An 18,132-nucleotide genomic window follows, 5' to 3' on the forward strand; every position below is an offset into this window, starting at 1 on the left:
TTGAATAATAGTGGCATATTCTTCAATGGGTGTGTTAGGTCTTGCATAAACATTACATATATTTAGTTCATTGCTTTTGATCAAAGTTGTTATTGTAATAGATTCTATATTTGTTGTGTTATATTGCTTTATCTTTGAAATGACTAGGGTTTTGTTGGCTAGTGTCATTATACCATGTATCTGGTAGGCATTGAAGTTGTTGAAATGTTGGAATTCATCATTTATTTTAGGGATTTGCATGTGTACTTCTTGAATGCACATGATGTCAGATGACATTAAATCATAGTCATTAGTTATATCATTTATGTGAGGCTTTAAACTACATGTGTTTAGCGTGCATAATAGCATGGATGGTGTGTTATGACAACATGTATCATCATTCTCTAATTGCCATTTTGCACTTGATTCTAGGTGGGACATTTCGAGATGTATTCTCTCTTTGATTTTAAAATTTTTTGGTGTTAGAGGTTTTAAAAGGAATAATGAGTCAATTGTTTTAGTTCGTGATAGTGCTGTGTATGTTAATCCATGTTGTCTAACGCCTGTGGGGTCAAAAACCATTGCCTCTATTGTAAGTCCTTGTGACCTATGTATTGTTCTTGCACATTCTATCTATATAGGGAATTGTTTTCGTACAATAATTTTATTTTTTACCGATCCCTTTTGGATAGGTCGAATAATGCGTAGTATCGGTACCCAGTCATTTTCAATTTTTTCTGTATAGCATTGTACGAGTTTCTTGCGTTGTTGTTGTCCAATTGTATTGTCGTTAAATCTTATCCAAACTATGTCAAAATCATTATATTTTGTGTATGCTTTGAATATTCCATTTGATCCATTTACTAGACCATCTTTTGTGTTGCAGTTTCCTGCATATAGTTTTACCAAAATATTTGGTTTGAGATGAATTTGATGTGGGAGTGAAATTGTTCGTGTGTGTAGGCGTAGTGCATTGTTATTTTCATCATGTTCATCAATGGCATTGAGGACAGTCATTTCACCAAGAGCTATTGCAAGAATTTTTGTATTATGAGCATTGACATCGATTCTTCTATAGAAAAGGAATGGCAGTGTTGGGTCCAATGGTGGTTTTCTCATGCATTGTTCATTGATATAGTGCAAATCTTCATTTCTTTGCATGCCTATTCGTATTTTGTTGAGAACATTAATGAATTTTTCATCGTTTTGCCTTACTATACGTGTTAACGAATAACATTTAACATTGTTTATCCAAAAATTGTAAGGCATCAATTTTGACATAGTTGCTTTATTTTCAAATATGGCTGCATCAAGTACTGGTTGTGCTTGGTACAAGTCTCCACAAAAAATTATATCGACGTTTCCAAAGTGTACGGTAGGCATTTGCATTATCTCATGCAATCGTTTGTCAATGTAACATAGGAATGTTGCACCAACTAATGATATTTCATCAATGAGAAGTACACGTAATTGATCATAGTGCTTTGACATTGCATCTAGTATGCTATTGAGTGGCAAGAAGTTAGATGTGATAAAAGGCATGTGGAATGCTGAATGTAATGTGACTCCACCTACATTGTGTGCCGCCTTTCCTGTGTAAGCCGTTATTAGGCCTTTTGGTTTGTTGGGATCACTGTCGGTGTACTTATTGTAGATCCGAAGGAGAGCTTGGTATATAACTTTTGCAGTGAAAGTCTTTCCAGTTCCGGCTCCGCCTGTCAAGAATAGATGCAATGGGTTCTTGTTGTTTTAAATTTTTTTTTTAACAATATCTTTGACGATTGCTTGTTGTTCTCTATTTAACATTTGCCTCAATTTGTAGTACTCATCGTTGTCCATAATTTGTGGATGGTGGCTTATTTCAAAAGTGTTATAACGTATGTTGCTTTGTATCTTCGATACCTTGTGTTGGATGTCTTTTTGTATGTCATATTGCTCAATTTTCTCGTGTTTGTTGACTGTGAGGGTTTGGCTATCCATTTTGTCATTTTCAGTATCTAGATCCTTGATTGCTTTTTCCATGTCACCCCATGCAAGAGCTGTGTTATGGTTAAACTTTGCTTGATTCGTTATGATTATTTGCTGATAGTATAAATGTGCTTGTTCCCATTATGTAAAACTTTGTTTCAATGTGCTCTCATTGATTGTAAATGGAACATAGAGTATTAATTGTTCTCTACAATAATTTTCTAGGTCCATGTGTTTGCTGAAGTTGATAAATCGTATTATACTCAGTTTTACTTTTTGTGTGTATTTTGTGCCCTTTTTGCTATACTTGGAGACAAATTCTGCAAGGCATATGCTATGAAAGATTGGAGATCGACTTAAATAGTAGTCCACTAAGGATTTTGAGAGGACATTTTCTGACTCATCAGGTTCTTTAAGTAATTCTTTATTGCTTTTCAGTATAAATGTGCGATTGTGATCATCTCTTGTGTCTATGAATATGCACTTTCTTGAGCTATGATTTAGTGGCAGTGATAGAACTATGTGTACTGCTTGTTGTGATGACATTTGTTGTAAATTTAGTAGCGCATTTCCTAGCTTTGTTATCATTTGTATTGCATCAATACTATCTTGTTTGTGGTCATTACATATTCTTTTAAATGTATTTGTCATTGTTTTTTCCACTTTTTTCATGTATGAGCTACAATACATTGCTGCAACATATGCGTTCAGTACAAATTGTGCATAAGTATTGGCTCTCCATAGTTGTGGAATTCTCTTCGCAAAGTTGTTCCAAATTTTTGATGGCTTTCGTCGCAAAAAGAGCGTTGATCGTTGTAGAGTTGATCTTAGAGCCAAGATATATTCTTCTTCATTCGTTCCAATTTCATCTAAGAACATTTGAAATGTGTATGACAGGTCATAGCTTGCCTTTTCTAATATTGCAAAGATACTTGTTGCTTCATTCTTCTCTGACAATGGTTCAAGTATTAATGTCCTTTGGAGGGGTGGAAAAGGAAAATTATATCTGCATGAAATCTTTCTTAGTCTTCTACATTGCTTTGTGTGGTGGTGCTTGTGAATTGTACGAAGACTAGGCTCTATATTTTCAGTTGCACAAGTAATGTACTTGTCAATAAAGTCTATGATGGATGTATTGCTATCTGTTCCATATATTGGTGCATTTTTTACCTAGAGTAGGAAATGATCATGTTCATTTCCTCGATTTTGGAATTCAGTTACAGAGAAGTAATCCACAACATTTCCAAAGAACGATTCATCAGTTAAAATTAATTTCTTGATTGCATCTATTCTGTGCCTATAGTATCGTGCACAAGTCACTGGGTCTTTCTTTATCAGATTGAATTTGTCACCTTTTGTTTCATACTCCTTTTGTTGTTCAATTTTTGACTGATGCACATTGTGAAATTGTTCGAGTGTAGTTAATAGTGGATCCCAATTTTGTTCTGCACTAGTAAAAGTAACAAAAAAAGTTGGAGACCCTAGTTGGCGTATCATTGCAAAAAAATTCTTCTTAATTTGGTGTACGTAGTCTGGTGATATTCTTATTCTTCTAAAGTCAACATATCCAATGTCTGATTTGAGAATTCTTTCCAAGTTGGGTTTTTGCTTAACATCTTTTGCTTGTAATTTTCGTCCTTTCAATTGTCCCTTTCGTATTCTTATCCACATTGTAGAGAGTACCTGTTGCACCAATATCTTGATAGTCTTGAAGAATATATTTGTCGTGTGGTATGCAAAGTACCTTTTTGATTGTAGGAGTGCCCATCGTGCAATCTTTTGGTAAGAAAATCTTTCAATGATGTCTTCGTCACGTGGTTTACCAAAGAATAATGTGGGAAAATTCATTTCCTCAGCATATTTGTCTTTGAATATTCCAATTGGGTGGTACTCTTGTGCAGGTGCGACGTTAATTATCTTGTCTTGCATTTTATGTATCGATCTAGATTCAGTGAATCCATGTACCAAGGTTTCTGAAGGCTCATTATGTTCTTTGTCATCGTCTGACTGTGTTGCATTTTCAGCGAATGGAGAGGATGTTTCATCTTCACAACTTGCATATGTCCTGTCATTCTCAACATTAATCTCAAGAGCTTCTTTCCAATCTTCTTTTATTTTAACATTTTCCATTATGTATAGTGGTGTACTTGTGAGTTTTGAGAGTGCTTGCATCACTACATTTGGCCGCACCATTCCTATTTGAAATGCATTTTTGTATTCTAGTCGCCTTTTGAAAGCAACGACAATAGTTGTTGTGCTATTGGTTGTTCGTGGTAGTGCATTTTGTATGATATTCATATTCACAGGAACATTGATAACAGAACCTGTCAATCCCACTTGTGATCTTTTGTATCCTAATTCCCATATTTGAGCAAATGCAATTCTCACTGACACTAGTCGTTCTTCTAGTTGTGACAATATTTACACATCTTCTATTGCTTCATTAATTATAATATTTTTTGGTGTACTATATGTTGGGAGCTTGAAGTGTTTCAATGCAAACAAGCATGTTCAACAGATGAAATTATTTGGCGCTTCATATTTTATTTGCATCAGAGTATAATAGTTGTTCTTTTCCTTTTGTTTCATTGGTCTGATGTCTTTCATGAAACACAATAGTTGACACATTGAGCATGTGTGTTTTGGTGTATCCTAGACTGTTGTTTCAAATATCTCTATTGGTGACAATCCAATTTTTATTTTTTTACCAGATGACACTGTCCTGCCTCTTTTTTTTGTTCTTTGGATTCTAGATGTGCATGTTGACTTATTTTGAGTGTTCTTGCTCCGATTTGCATTATTCGTTGTATTATTTTGCGTATCTCTAATAAATTTCTTAAGATGACATAGTCGAAGTGCATTTGTTGTATTTTTTCTAGTATTACTTGGAGAATCTCTGATAAATCTCTTGAGGTGGCATAGTCGAAGTACATGCTTTCTATTAGGGCTCTCTAGTTTGATATTTTTAATGTGCACCTTGTCATGTCCTATATTATTTTTGTCTGCAACTTCTACAATGTGTTGTGCGTTATGCTCTTTTATAAATCTCTTCAGTTTGTTGTATCGCATTTGTGCTTGATGAATGACTCTTTCTGATTGTAATCTTAGTAGTGGTTCAAAGTGACCAGTAGTAGGATTTGTATCATGAAAGATGATTGAGTATGCTTCTTCTTCTGTTGATTCATCGAAGTGCAAGTACTTTCTTGTTGTTGTTGTTGATCAAATGCATATTTGTATTTTTAACCACTTCGATAACCAATGAATGTAGAATATATCTCCCCATAGTCTGACTTCTCCATTGTGTATGTTTTGCTTTGTAGAAAGTCACATTCTACGCAAATATATTTCTGGATCATGTACTCGGTGCAATTCATATAGAGTTTGTGGATGAAGTTCTGTACTATACAAATGCAATGCTTCTGATTCACCTTCTTGTTTGCATTGTAATAAGTAATCAATGGTTCCGTTTCTTAGCTCAAGTGATGTATATCTATAATTTAGTAAGAATTCCAAGGCGTCAAATAAGCAGTCTCCTATGTTGTACTTGAATGTTGGCACTTTGCATAGTCCTTCATTCTCTAGTGCAATGCCAATATTGCAAGTTCTATCTTGACGTGTTGGCTTGTAATGCTCTAGGTCTATAATTTCTATTTGATTTTGTATCATTTTATGTTTCAGGAAGGACTAGTACCACCTTGGTTTTCTTGTGACTTGTATACTTACACTATGTTTCTATTCTACATGCGGATATTGCTTTCCTGCATGACAAGATGCATCTTTTCAATATACTATTTTTAGTTATCTTGGATTATTTACTTTGATTTTTCTATTCTTTAAAATTACACTTGCCATAAGAAACTATACTATACATTGTAATATGTAGTCCCATTTTTTCAGAAGTATCTAGTATGGAACAATTCAACTTTCATAGAATGATTTAGATTTGCACTATGGTTGTCATGACAAGAAAGTGTACTTCCACATTGATATTTTTATAGATGAATAATTTCACACACTATCTCACAATGATAAATGTAACTTGAAGACATGTAGGCCATACAAAAACTTGTACTTTTTTCTACTATTGCATAGTAAAAAAAGATATATTATGATACTAGAACATAAAACACATAACATGTTGCATCATTAGAATTCCTTGATGAAATATTCAAAAAACAACATGCTAATATTTTTATAGAGGAATAATTGCATGCACTATTTCACAATGATAAATGTAACCTGAAGACTAGGCAGTACAAAAGCTTATACTTCTTATCTCTTCTACTATAGCATATTAGAAAAAGATATATTATGATACTAGACTAAAACACACATAACATATTGCATCATTAGAATTCCTTGATGAAATATTCAAAAAACATAATGCTAATAGAAAACACAAGTAGCAAATACAAACATTGATACTCCTCTTGTTTTTTGGTCATGTCTCCATGTTATCTTTATGTTTTTTTCATGTTTCCTCTTCACATTGCCACCTCAATATTAAACAGTCATTGATGAAGTAAAGAAAAATGCTAATACAAAACACAAATAGCGAATACACAAATTGCTACTATGCTTTTCTTCAATCATGCCTCCATATTATCTTTTTTCTTTTTCCACCTTCTCTTCACATCTCCACATCAAATATGATATGTTGACTATGTCATCAAGCAATAGAAATAATGTTGACATTGCTCTATGTTTGTACCATTTGAATCATAAATTCAATGGTGAAGCTCAATGACATTATTCTCTGATGTCACATGGAAATTGGAGAAGTCAAATGTGTCATGGTTAACACCACACATGTCTATATTGTTAGGATTGGCAACAAGATTGTTTAGAAATGAAGGAACATTTTCACTGGGAACATTACTATCATATTTTTCTATAATTGGATCCATGTTGAGAATTGCAGAATTCCATTTTTCATGAGACAGGTGCATGGGGGAAACAACTTGTTCCAGTTGTTGCAATGGGCATGAGTTTATCAAATTTGAGGGATGTATATTCTGATAACTTGTTTCAAAATTGGGTAGTCGAATTACAGTAGGATAGGTTGATTCAAATAATGGATAGTGAATTTTTGTGTCACTTTCTGAAGAATACATGCTATATATGCTAGTAGCATATATGGAATTGATATGTTCTTTCGATGGAAGATCTTGTACTAGATTTCTATGAAAAATTTCAAGAATGTTAAGTTTCATGTGCATCATGGTTAGATAGTGTTGGTTCTCAGTGATGGGTATTGTTTGACCAAAATGATCATTTGTATAGACCATTGACATTGGACCATTTTTACCTATTTCTATTGGACATCGTTCAACTTGAAGGGTCAATCGAAGTTGATCTTTCTCTAAGTGAGAGATACTTTTTGTTTCATGTATCTCTGTATCTGGATGCACAATATTTGTAATGGCTTTGTATCCTTTGAAGGATATTGCAGCCAGATCATATGCGATAGCAGATTCCTCTTTGGTATCAAATGTTCCTAGCCATTTTTGCTTTTGTTGTATAGGATTCCACACTTGTGCAACATAACGACCACTTGAACATTTCCATACACCTCGATATGACTTTTCTTTTGGACAGATTTTAGATCCATTGCAAAATGACATATGTCCTTTTTTTTCTTCAACTTTTTCAGAACATTCTTGCAATTCAGACAATTTCATGTATTTAGTTTTCTTCCTGTTTGATCTCATTACATTTGAGATCTGAGTGCTCTGCACATTGGAAGATTGATTATGAGGTGTATAGTTGACATGGAAAAAGTTGGTGTATGCATTACTGCCTCTCATTGACATGCTGGCCATATCATAGGCAAAGGCTGCTTGTTCTGTTGTGTCAAATGTTCCTAGCCATTTTTGTCTTCGTAGCTTGGGCAATGTTATCTTTGCTGAAAATCGACCAGATGCTTTCCTATGAACACCCGTGTATGTCTTCTCCATTTCTTCTTTTGTGTTTCTATGGCACAATTAAACTTTTGTTAAGACATGTCTCAATACACACATGTTTACATTACACTACAAATGACCAATCCTCTCAAACAATAATTTCAATTATAAAGAAATGAAAACGATATGCAATTCCAAAAAATAGTAGGTCAAAAATGACTGTTGTCATATTGTTCATAATCATCTTTTGTCAGTAGTTACTTGTAGCTTATCTCCATTATAAACATTATTTCCATACTATGATCAATTAGAACACTACCAGCCGATAAATACTAATTGTCATTACTACTATCATGACTAGTGATATTACTATTATTGTATGTTGCTTGGTTACATACCAAATGCATACAATATGGCTACCGTACACAGTACAATTAACGTTACAAACCATGGAGTATTGTCCACTGTGAAGAATAGTGTAAAACCTACTAATGTTATCAAGATTAGTGTCATCCATGCTTTTATTAGAAGTTCTTCATAGGTAGGCACATGCTCAATTTTGTTCTCAACCAACTTAGTCATCATGTTCTGTGGATATGCTCCATTCACTGCAAGGGGGTCAGCAATCCAGAGACATTGTTCAAAAAGTGGAAAACAAATTGTTTGATTGTGGGTGGTCTCGACTTACAAATGTATATATGCATTTTAATCTATTCTATGAGGTTCTGATTATAGATTTTGTAGTCAAGAAGACAATACAATTAGTAATTTTGCATCTTTGAGATCTATTCAAGCACACTGTGTCTTTGACTTCTTTTGTTGGCAATCATTACTTTGAAGACAAAAACTTATGCCAATAGAGATCATATGAAATGCTAACATGGATCTTAAGGGAATAATACACAAAGAAACAAGAAAATTTTGGAAACTTGTAACTTTGAAATTTCTAGATTCTAATCAAATGTATAACTTTACTTACTATTTTTTTCTTCACTCAACTACCAAGCTTGTGTATTTGGTCCTTGTTGATTTTCCTGCATTGCAATCAAAATTTCGTATTAAGAAAAGCATAATCAAACCTTCACAACATTAGATGTAATTAATTAGGTCACTAGTTCTTATTCTACATATGTGAAAAATAATGTATTGTGTGGCATAATCATTGTGCACAAATTAAACATAGTAGATCAAACTTTTACTAGTTCGTAGTCAACTTTGCAAAAAAATGATTAGCTAAATAAAGCTATCTGCATGTTTGCAACAATCAAAGTTCAAAACAACTTCTAATATATTATAAAGTGAGATGGAAGTTACTAGATACATATTGTAATATATTTTTTGAAGCCTCAAGGGATACTTCACTAAGAAGAAAATGACATTGAAATGACTAGATACATATTATACTATATCATAGTAAAAAATATTATAGCTTTTACATGCAAGTTGTGAACTTTCATTCATAGTAAGCATAAAATTATACATCATCACTATATTCTTGTGGTAATTGTCATCTTGTAATCATTAGTTCATCAATAAAGAAAGCGCCATCTCCCAATATTTGCTACAAGATGAATGCCAATTGGCTCAAAACTATTCTCAAATACAAACAAAAAATGACATGAGTAATGATGTTTTATGGTCTTAGCTGCCAACGCTCCTGTATCATTATCATACCATTGCCCAATAATTTCTATTTTGTCATGTCTTATAATCCATTCAAGTGAAAACATTGGATATGTTACCACAAGCTTTATTATGGACAAAAGTGTTTCATCTTCAGCAACCGTACTAAATGGTGATAGTTCGCAGAATAGTGTTTTGCATGCTAGATTGAAAATGGTTGTTAATTATTGTGCAGTGTGATTTCCAGGAGGGAAATGCCTTATGATATCTTCACAATGAACTATGATATGAGCTTCCCTATATTGCCGCACCAGATGTTTTAAGTAAATCAATTCACCATTAGTCATGAATGGGGATAGAACACGAATTTGATTAGTGTGCGGTATTGGCTAAATGTCTCCCCATCCATCATATCTGAACATGACAACATGCTTATCATAAAAATATCTTTCCAATATTTTCCTTTGGAATTCCTCTGGAAGTTCTAGAATTTTTTCAAGAATACTAGATACTGGACTTTCAGAGAGGTGATCCGTATCAGGTTCCAATGAAACAAATGCATCAAGAAAATCCATTCTTGTGTAATATGGAGATGAAAAACCTGTTTTCAATGAGGAACATTTCTTAGAATTTATCGAGCATCAGTTAGTTCTAAGATATATGTTGCACTTAGTGTCATTCTTTCATGGATATACTTTTTATGGCAATAATCATATAAATATCATTAATATAAACGATTCCATACATACTATTGAATAAATGTGCAACAGATGACTATCAATTACAATGTTTCATTTTCCATCAATGGTTTCCACTATTCATTGCATGTTAATAGTATACTTTTCAATAAATGTGCAACTGATGACTATCAATTACAATGTTTAATTTTGCATCAATAAATTCCACTATTCATTGCATCTTAATAGTATAATTAGTATTCAAGTTCTATACTTCGCTATAGTAATAATAGTATCATAAGTTTACAACCAATTATATTCATAACAAAGCTCAAAGAGACATTACTTTAATAATCTTTTTATTCATATATCGATACAATATTCACATTACTTGTACATACTTGTTCATTCATAGCATAAAGTACCTAGATAGAGCACCTAGTCTCTGTAGTATTCTCCATACTTTGTAGATACATGTAACAATATGCAAAGCACAATAGTCTATGTGTTATTTTTCACACTTCATATATACATGTAACCATAGGACAAGGACGATGTGGTAATTGAACTTTGACATTAGTACTTCTAATTTATGAGCAAAAGTTAGTTTATAGTACTACTAGACAATCAAACAGTTCATGAAGAGCTTGCAGTTGAAGGAGTTGGAGCAGTCAAATCTATAGTTGGAGTAGTGAGATTTGCTTCAGTTGGGAGTTTTTTGTCACTTGGATGCTTCTGTTCACGTTGAACACTAGTTTCCTTGGGTAGATTTGTGTACAAAGACATGAATGCATTGTACAAATTTGTCACTCTTGTCACAAGACGTTCACCCAAATGAGTAGCATGTGCATTTAACGCATGAAATAGAACAAGGTCACATTCATTAGTAATAGCTAAATGCACAGCACTATAAATGCATGATGCAACCTCACACTCTTCAACTGCTTTATGAGAAAAGAGGCTGCCAACGATAGAAGCATGTGGAGTTCCTCGATATGCACAAATTACTTCATGGTATCCTGTCGGTGGTACAAAGTACTCTCATACATAAGCATTTTCTAGTTTCTCAACGATTGTTGCTTCTTGTACGAAGTCCATACAATTCGACAAGAATCGTGAAACAATATCAGCATAGAAAATTTTTCCTGAAGCATTTTTCAGAAAGTCCTCGCCTATTAGTGTCCTTAGAGATTGCTCGACACATGAACAGTCAAATATGAAGACATGTCGCATTGTGGTTGATTCAATTGGTCCTATAATAGGATAGTCCCACTGCGGCCTTGGAATACAAACTGGCTTATCCATTTTGAAGTTGTAAAGTCTGTTATCAACTTTTCAATTGTCAGATTCTATAGTGCTTTGAATTTCTAAAGCTAGTTATATTAGTCACTAGTATAATGCTCCTAGTAGAGAAAGTAATTGCTCAAGATTTTGAAAAACATGTTGCAAGTGTTGTCTATAGCACAAGTTTTTTTGATTTAAAAGAAAAATCAACAAGATGCACAATAATACTATTTATTTTTCTGTTATTTTGTTATGTTTTATTTATTATAGCAATCAATTAACATAGAAACATAGAAACGAATTATAACATTTCAAAAAATTTGATATAAAAATCCAAAAACAATACTTGAAAACTTATTTAATTTTCTTTGTTTTTAGTGAATCATTATTATTAAAACATCTTAAATAGGTATCATAATGAAATGTAGTTATATATATAATAATAATAATATATTATACATAGTGCAATTAAAATAAAACAACACAAATACCTAATAATAATAATAATATATAAGTTTCACTACTACAAATTGCCACTCTTCTATGAGTGCTATTTCAAGCTCTCTTGTGGGGCCTTTTACATCATTATTAGCTAAAATGAATAGTATATCTTTATTACTACATGATTATATTTAACTGATAAATGAGTAATTGAAGAGAATACCAAGTTAACGTATGAGTTATTGTACAATATTAAATCAATTTATATCATATGTTATTGATTAATAATTTAAACATGATATAAATATATAATATGAAAATAGTCAATAAAACTAAAAGTAATTTTGTCATAAATCTTATTATAAATTATTAAATGTAGAATATAAAAGTTACATTTGGAATTTAATTTTTAAGTTTTTTTAAAAAACAATATTGAACTTAATGTAATGCATCGTAAAATCACAATATTTAAATTAATAGATTTTAAATCAAGAAATTTAAGATTTTTAAAATTTTCATACATAAGTTAAATTTCAAAATTAATTATTTTAAATTTTTTATATAATATTTACTAAATCTATATATAAAACAATGCAACTCTTAATAGCAATAATATATTTTAATTAAAAAATATTGATCTACTGAGGAATTTGCTTAGATCCGCTAAATCTACACTTTCATGCAATCCATTTTTTCCATTCTGATCGTGAATTGTTTGTGGTTCTACCCTGAATTTAAATAGAACATTTCGGTAATTTTCATGTATTAAAAGCTAAACTAAGTTCTATTCTAAACGATTCTTTACATTTCGTGTAGAAACCACTCAATGTTCCTCAAAGATTTACCAAGTTTAATGCTTAATTAGCATTTTTAAAAAATAGATTCAACAAGATTCAATAGATAACATCTCTGTTTTTAAGCAAATTACAATCATTTGATAAAACTCATATTATGCAAATAAAAACATATTCTTGCCTATAATATTCGACTTGAAAACTCAAAAGAGCACTCGATGTATTATCAACAAACACAAACATTGTGATTAAAATATAACTTGAAAGTATTCGCTCCAATGCCAATCAGCATCTAAAGAAATTCCAGCTACACAATCTGCTGCAAATAATCTCTATTTCAAGCATTCATTAAATAGACAATGCACCAACCAACCAAAAAAAAAAGGAAGGAAATTGTGGAGCCTAGTAGGACTGCATCACATTGACCAGTCTCACATGGAGACAACTGAGAATGAATAGCCGTTAAATTGCAACCTACGACAAAGAGCATTAATTGGAAAACAAAATTCAAGAAATAAAAGTATGGTAAGTTTTATATTGTAGCTGTGAGTTTTAATTCTATTGCCAAAGATATCTAGAAAATAAATACGTCTTACTGTTTTAGCTAACTCTATGTTGTCGAAAAGATAAGTGTAGTTATCCAGTCATTGTTTACTATCTGCAGAGACAAAAGATAAGGCCCACTTTAAATTCAACTTGAGTTTTTGGACAGCTGGCAAAAGAACATTGCTGTATCTTTGTATCATTTATTAAGTGGTTTCAGAATATATTACAAATCTTTCCTACCACCATTTACATTTAAAAGAAGTTTATAGGTGGTTTAATAGTAAAAAGGATAAGATATTTTCCTCTCAGAAGTAATGAGAAGCTTCAGTAGGACTTCTGTCTTATACACTATAGAAGAAATTATTTTCGTGGAAGTGTCGACTCTCAGCGGCGTATGTTTTATATATCTGGTGGTTTTGGTACTCACGTTTTTTATTTGATTTGCTTAACAAGCATAATTCTAAGTTGGGGTATCGTGATTATGTGGATCAATTGTATTGTCATCCATTATTGGATATGATTAGGCGTGTTCTCCTCATGGTAAGTAAATACAAAATTTCTTTTAATGCCTTGCTACCACATAGGAAGATCGAAAGATTCAACTCAAGCCTTGCAAGAGAATTACATATAATTTCTTTCACTCTGCCAGATCTCGTGCGTAGGAATGGCAGCCAGTCTTTTCCTAATAGGGATTGCATTCTACTTAAAGGTAAGGATTGTGTTCTCAGTTCTAGCACATGCCCAACATATGTAGGCATCTACTCATATTTTCTTTGGATAAACAGGGAAAATAAAATTCTTATTGTTAAGCAACTCTACGTATTTTGATAATCTAAAGGTTGAGACTCAAGGCCTGAAATTAAAGTTTGACCTCATGTTTCATGAATCTTGCAAAGCCATATACCAGCAGCTTCACAAGCATCATCAATCTCATTCCTTGAGATCATAAGCGCAAGGTGCTCAGCTGAGCATTGCAGGATGTGCTTAGGCAGTCACATAAATCAGAAACCTCAAAGGTTAGGAATCAGATGTTCCTTTGTTGTTGTCTGATACAAAAATGAATACTCATATGGCGATAAGGCTTGGACCAGCGTTCATGAGAGCAAGAAAATTAATGCAGGATTAAAGATGCAAGAAGCTAATGTGTAAGATTAGATATGCTAGCACAGTCATTGATATGGTCTATGATAGATGCTACTAAGGACTAGCTGCTCCATTGCTAAGGTGCACAATCATAATTGCATACAATCAGAGAAATACTGGCAGCCCATATAGGAATCACTGATATAAGATTTACTCTTTTAAAGTATAACAAATGTTTTACCATCAAAATAAATAGTCAAAATTACTGATTCGTTATAGTCTCTTCAATTAAAAATAAACATGTACAGAATAAGTTTTCAATATTTTATAAGTTCAATATAATAAAAAGTCATTTTCATTTATCATTCTTCAAACTTAATATAAAATAATTTACTCATCTTCATGAATATATAATATAATTTTACAAAAAAAATCAAAGTGGTGAAATTAAAACAAAAATTAAGTTATGATGAAAAGGAATCCATTTTAATGAAAAACTAACAGCAAGTTTACTTTCTGTACATGAACATATCTTGAGGTAAAAATTAAAGAGAGGTTTTCGACAACAGATACAACTAGTCAAATAAGATTCCTAACAGATTCAATTCTAGATTTATCAAAAGAATAAAAAAACATCCAAGTGTAAAGCATATGCCAAACACTAACAAAATGAAAGCATAATACACCTAACATTATGTAAAAATTACTGGTACCCATAAAATTACTCACCACAAGTATATTTGAATCCTATAAACCCTTTGCTAAACAAACTCCCCAAAGTCTTATTCACCTAAAAATTTCTAACCTCAAAACAAAGAACCTCCACCCAATCTATACTTCAAGCTTTTCCCAACTATCAAAGAAACCAAAGCAATAACTAAATTTATTTTGAAAGCAAAAAAAGTTATGGACTTACAAGAAATATTAGAGAGGCAAATAAAGAAGGGAGAACTTGTTGGGAAGGACTCAATAAGCAACGTATAAGGTTTTCAATTGCATAAAGCCCTCTTTTAAAGGTGATCTTCATTATAGGTCACACTTAAGGCACATTACTCTTCTAGTCATGATGTATTTAAAACCATTGTAAATCCCTCTTTTAAAAGTGATCTTCATTATAGGTCACACTTATGGACCACTACTCTTCTAGTCATGATGTATCCACAACCATTGGTTCTCATTTGTTTGCTATACCAGTATTGTAATATAGAATCTGTCTATTCTCAAGTCAACATATTTTAATGGAACTAAAATTAAGTAGTGGAATGTAGAATCTTACTATTGGATATTGGAGAGGAAAATGAAGAAGGGAGAACTTGTTGGGAATGAGTCAATAAGCAATGTATTCGATTTCCAATTGCATAAAGTCCTCTTTTAAAAGCGATCTTCATTATAGGTCACACTTAAGCCGCACTACTCTTCTAGTCATGATGTATTCACAACCATTGTTTCTCATTTGTTTGTTATACTAGTAGTGAAATGTAGAATGTTACTATTAACAAGTCATAGCTTGGTTCTTTTGCTATAATTGTGATGTCATCAACAATAATAGATTAAATATATGAATCTAATTAAACATTGGAAAATTTTAATGAGTAATCGCACTACTCTTCTAGTCATGATGTATTCACAACCATTGGTTCTCATTTATTTGTTATACTAGTAGTTGAATGTAGAATGTTACTATTGGCAAGTCATAGCTTGGTTCTTTTGCTATAATTGTGATGTCATTAACAATAATAGATTAAATATATGAATCTAATAAAACATTGGAAAATCTTAATGAGTAATCGAAAGTAATACTATATTAAATAATATAATATATTATTATCACCCTTTATTTGAAAATCTCTTATTTGAATCAAAATAAAAGTAATAATATATTACATAATATAATATATTATTATCACCTTTTACTTGAAAATCTCTTATTTGAATAAAAATAAAAATTCATACTTCAAAATACATAATCCAAATTCTTTTTTAAACAAATAGAACATTATGTCATATTTAAACCATTTTATGTTTAAAGGTTCTAAAATTCATTTCTAATTTCAATTTTATTCCTCATTTTTCATTTATTTATGTATTTTATATGAAAAATCATGTATTTCATATTTATTTGAGTACAAAAATCTATAGACATTCCTGTATCACTTCTCTATCCTCTACAAAATGATCTACTCTATGAACATTCGAAGGATCATATCATTAAACTTTTGACCTAGCTTATCTAGTATACTTGTCGAACATTTAATTACTTGCGTCTACTTACCAAATTTGGTTGCCTTCTGCTCTAAAGTCAATGATATATTTTATTCGCTCCCTATCAATGTGCAGAGCACATTGACACACTATTGTTTTAATTGTGCAAACATATCAAGCAGTTGAACAAGTGGAACAATAATTGAAATTGAAAATGGAGGATTCAGTTGGGATCCTTTCTCGCCAACATCTAATTTATCTGTAAGTAGGTTGCAGGTGAAAGCTGGGATGAAAGTTGGAATCACAATAAACTACTAGTGATGCTATATTAGTTCATTGAGTTTGGCTTTACACCCTTTCTCAGGGGACTTTCCCCAACAACTTGACAAGATCCATGTTTTTTGATTGTGTTTTGGTAAACTCTTGAACCATTTTGTAGATTAAATTATAGAAATTATTGGGAATATGCATCTGAAGATTACCAAGGTTCATTCTATAGTAGCCAAGCTCATATATTTCAAAAGCTTCAAGGCTTTTTCTACCAACACAACAAAGTTACAAAAACACCATCAAACATAAAAAATCTAATAACATTTCATGCACAAAAGTATTGTGATCTAACATATCTGCATAGATCTTCGCAAAAAAAACTCAATTTTTTACAACAAATTTGATTCTACACAATAGATCATCGATTTCAAATTTTGACCAATGGATCTCAAATTTTCAAACAAAAAACTCAAATCTTTTACAAAAAACTGATTCTAAACAATAGACTAGGACAAGCTTCCATAGATAGATTTCATATAAATATGATGATCAGAAAAAATAATACAACTACAACACAATATGTTTTAAACAATAGATTTGGACAAGATTCCATGTAAACATGATCATCACATAAAATAATACAACTAGAACACAATATAATCTCAAATAAAAAGAATAGAGAAATCTCTGACATACCTTGTACTCTAGTAGAAAGAGACGAAAGCCAAGCCTTTGGAAATGTGAATTAAAAGTAATCAACCAATGCTATAAATAAGAAATAACAATTCTAGAAGATTCCATAATCAATGCTCACACATGACAAATGTTGACTTAAAAATCATTTATAAGCCACAACTATAAAGAAATATATTCCCTGACATCCATAATCAATGCTCACAGGACAAATGTTGACCTAAAAATAATTTATAAGCCACAACTATAAAGAAACATCTTTTCCAAGGAAACTTATGTATAAGCCACAACTATAAAGAAATATATTCCCTGACATCCATAATCAATGTGCACAGGACAAATGTTGACCTACAAATAATTTATAAGCCACAACTATAAAGAAACATCTTTTCCAAAGAAACTTATGCAACACTACAATCGTAAACGACAAGATATGTCATCTCTCTAATTGCTTATCATGTCGTATTGTTTTGTTTGTTTGTGTTGATTTCTTAGAAATGGAATACAACTGTAACCACAACAATAATAAACGACAAGAAATGTCATCTCTATAAATCCTTATCATGTTGTCTTCTTTTGTTTGTTTCTATTGATTTTTTAGAAATTAAATACAACTGTAACTACTATCTATAAATATTTGACAATACTAGTATTGATATCTAAAGTTTG

Source organism: Cupressus sempervirens, chromosome 11 (assembly GCF_028749045.1).
Source record: "Cupressus sempervirens isolate cs-2001-9-10 chromosome 11, ASM2874904v1, whole genome shotgun sequence".
In the NCBI taxonomy this organism is placed as follows: domain Eukaryota; kingdom Viridiplantae; phylum Streptophyta; class Pinopsida; order Cupressales; family Cupressaceae; genus Cupressus; species Cupressus sempervirens.